The sequence below is a fragment of the Oryzias melastigma genome, unplaced genomic scaffold (genome assembly GCF_002922805.2).
Source record: "Oryzias melastigma strain HK-1 unplaced genomic scaffold, ASM292280v2 sc00232, whole genome shotgun sequence".
Taxonomy (NCBI): domain Eukaryota; kingdom Metazoa; phylum Chordata; class Actinopteri; order Beloniformes; family Adrianichthyidae; genus Oryzias; species Oryzias melastigma.
In genome coordinates, this window is record NW_023416885.1 from 20395 (window position 1) to 24211 (window position 3817).

Here is a 3817-nt window from a genome sequence, read left to right on the forward strand (position 1 = left end):
ATTTTGACCGAACTACGGGGACCGGGGCAATTGTTAGTTCGGTACAATTAGAAAGATATTCACAGATTCGCACTTCCGGGCTCAATAGCTCTTCAGAAAAACGTTCAAATATGACAGCAAGGATCTCAATCGTATTGTATCAACACAGAGAGTCGCCTACACAACTATTTCGAAAGAAAAAATATTGTTTTTATCCGTTTAATAAAAAGTGTTCCCTTCAGGCTGCAGATGGAGAGACGGCAGCGAGACGGCTGCTAAGGGACCGTCTACAAAGTGCAAGCTTCCAGAGAAGGCCATTCTGTAAAAGTCAATAACCTCTCAGAAACAAATAAATATCGACTTTGTGTGAACTAGTGATAGAGATTCGTCACCATATTTGTGCTACAATAAAGATTTTATATTTTATTATTTTGATTTTAACAATTTTAATAGATATCAAGCATGAAAAATATGCTAAATAGCTCTAGGAATATTAAGATTAGAGTCACCAAACTTTCTGTACTGACTAATGATGAGTTTACGGGTCAACTACAACAAAGATCATGGCAAAGATTTATTTTATTAATTTGTCTGATTATTTTGCACGAGTATGGATCATACTTAGCCTAAAATGCTTAATAGCTCTGAAGATATTAAAGTTAGAGTCACCAAACTTTCTATACTGATCAACAATAAGCTTATTGTTCTACTACAACAAAAATATTATGGCAGAAAATAAAATACAGATGGTGACTTAAAAAATATTTTGACTGTAGTTAGGCTGGCATGAAAAACGTTAGTTAAAGTAGAAGGTTTGGAAACTGTAGTATTATGTTTTCAAAAATAACAAGTGGTATCGGTCAGTTTGAATTAATATGTCTTAAACAAAACTTACAAATAACATTTAATCAAACGTCTTATGTTTTAAAATTCTTAGAAATTTCTTAACAATTTTAGAACAAGTATGATCCATATTCATGTAATAAAAAAAGGAAAGTAAATTTCAGTCATAATTGTTGTGTAGTAGAACAGTAAGTTTAAGATTAGTAAGTACAGACAGTTTTGTGACTTTGACTTTAAAATCCTCAGTTAATAACCATTTTAGACCAAATATGATACAAAAAACATCTTTAAAAAATCAAAAAAGTAAATTTCTGTAAAAATCTTTGTTCTAGTAGAACAATGAGCTCATCATTAGTCAGTACAAAAAGTTTTGTGACTCTAACCTTAATATCTTCAGAGCTATTAAGCATTTTAGACCAAATATGATCAAATATGATCGAAAATCATGTAAAAAATTCAAAAGAAAATGAAAAAAGTAAATTTCTGCAATAATCTTTGTTGTAGTAGAACAATGAGCTCATCATTAGTCAGTACAGAAAGTTTGGTGATTCTAGCTTTAATATCTTCAGAACCATTAAGCATTTTAGACCAAATATGATCCATATTTTCATACAAAAAAACTAAAAAAAAAATCAAAAAGTAAATTTCTGCAAAAATCTTTGTTCTAGTAGAACAATGAGCTTATTGTTAGCCAGTACAGAAAGTTTGGTGACTCTAACCCTAATATTCCTAGAGCTATTGAGCATATTTTTCATGCTTGATATCTATTAAAATTGTTAAAATCAAAATAATAATATATATATTTTCAAAATTTTTATTGCAGCACAAATATGGTGACGAATCTCTATCAGTAGTTCACACAAAAGTCGATATTTATTTGTTTCTGAGAGATTATTGACTTTTACAGAATGGTCTTCTCTGGAAGCTTGCACTTTGTAGACGGTCCCTTAGCAGCCGTCTCGCTGCCGTCTCTCCATCTGCAGCCCGAAGAGAACACTTTTTATTAAACGGGTAAAAAACAATATTTTTTTCTTTCGAAATAGTTGTGTAGGCGACTCTCTGTGTTGATACAAGACGATTGAGATACTTACTGTCATATTTGAGCGTCTTTCTGAAGAGCTATTGATCCCGGAAGTGCGAATCTGTGAATATCTTTCTAACTTTACCGAACTCTTCTGCTTTGCTTTTCCCTCTTGGTCACAGCCGCTGAGAGTAGGTCAACATTAAACGTCATCATCCAATCAGCGATGTCCGTCCAAATCCTAAAGTACCTACCTCTTCCGGTAAGTTTTTGGTTTTCATTTTTCAACATTTCATTCTGGTTTCTCTTTTTTCTTTTTTTTTTTTTTTTTTTTTGTGATTTCGTTTTGCTTATTTAATTGTTTTGATCTTTGAAATTTCTCATTGTCTTTTCTGAAAAGTTGTATCTTTTTTGGTTTTCATTTTTCAACATTTCATTTTGGTTTCAGATTTGAAAAAAAAAAGTTTTTTGTTTTATTTTTTTTATTATTTTTTTTAATTGTAATTTCATTTAGCTTTTGTTCAATTGTTTTGATCTTTGAAATTTTTCATTTTCTTTTCTGAAAAGATTTATATTTTAATTTTTCTTTTATTCATTATTTGTTTCTCTTTTTTATTTGTTCTTGTGACTTTTAAAATGCTTGAGTTCATTTTCCTTTCTGAAAAGTTTTTTTTTTGTTTTTTATTTTTTGTTTCTAAAATGTAATGTTGTTTTATACTTTTTGTTCCGCGTTTTAAAATGTTGTTGTGATATCTAAATGTTTTTGCGTCAAATTATTTGTTAATGTGATTTGCACTTCAGGGCCACCGTAGTTACCTGATATCCACACAGAGAGAAGAAAGATTTAATTAAACCTCAAGTACTGCGATGGAAAAATGTTTAACAGAGATGAAAAGAAACGGAGAGAAAGAGAGAGAAAGCTAAGCGCTCTCATGGGCACTGCGTGTGTTTGTTGGGGGGGGGTCTTATGCGTGCAGCAGAGACAGAGAGACGACATCAACACAGAACGTAAAGAAGATGACATCATTCGTAAAGGAGGAAAAACTGGAACCTTTTGACTTTTATTGATAGTATGAAAGAAGAGAATCTGCAGTAATCGTTCTCTGTAACTCCACTCCCAACCTGCAGAATCTTCTCTAACAGATCAGATCATCACTGGCAGAAGAAACCAGATTTCATCCTCAAAGCTGAGACTCTTTTGTCTTTCTAAACGTTTTAGTGAAGTCTTTATTTATTGGTTTTGTACACTTTCATTTGTATTTTGGGTTGTGGTTGCAGAGTTTTATATTGTTTTCAATGTGAATTTGTATATAAAGAAAAGGTTAAACATTTGAAAGCAGAGCAGCTGTGTTGAATTGTATAGTTGTTTTTTGTATTTATTATAATTTTTTATCAATTTCTCTGCTTATATGAGTGAAATAAAAGCATATTTACAAAAAAACAAGTTTTGTTATATTAATAATTCATTTTGTGCATAATTTCATATAGTTGTTGATAATAAATTACTTAAAGCAACCAAACAACCTAAAGAGCCGTTTGGGAGCCGAAAGAGCCGGTTCTTTTTAGTGAAAGAGCCGGCTCTCTCAAAAGAGCTGGAGTTCCCATCACTAGTGCGTTAATTTCTCATAATTTCTCATTTGTCGGACATTATCTCTTACTCGATGGACTTCACAGAAGTAGTCCTGGCTTCCACGACGTCTGTTCCTTTCTGATAATGTGCACTTTGTTGGGCATTATCACTTATATATTTGAGCCCGTTTTTATTTTCTTGGTTTCCTGTTCAGATTGCCTGTTTAAATCATTTAAGTGTTTTTGGTCTGAAGTTAAGACGAACAAAGTGAAAGGTAAGCAAAAAAAAAAAGGGGGTATTTAAAAACTAAAAGTGCCACAGAACATTTTATTGTCTTTAAATATATCTGAAATATAAATGTGTAAATGTCTCCTAAAGGTTATTTTGTCTTTACAATCTTTTAT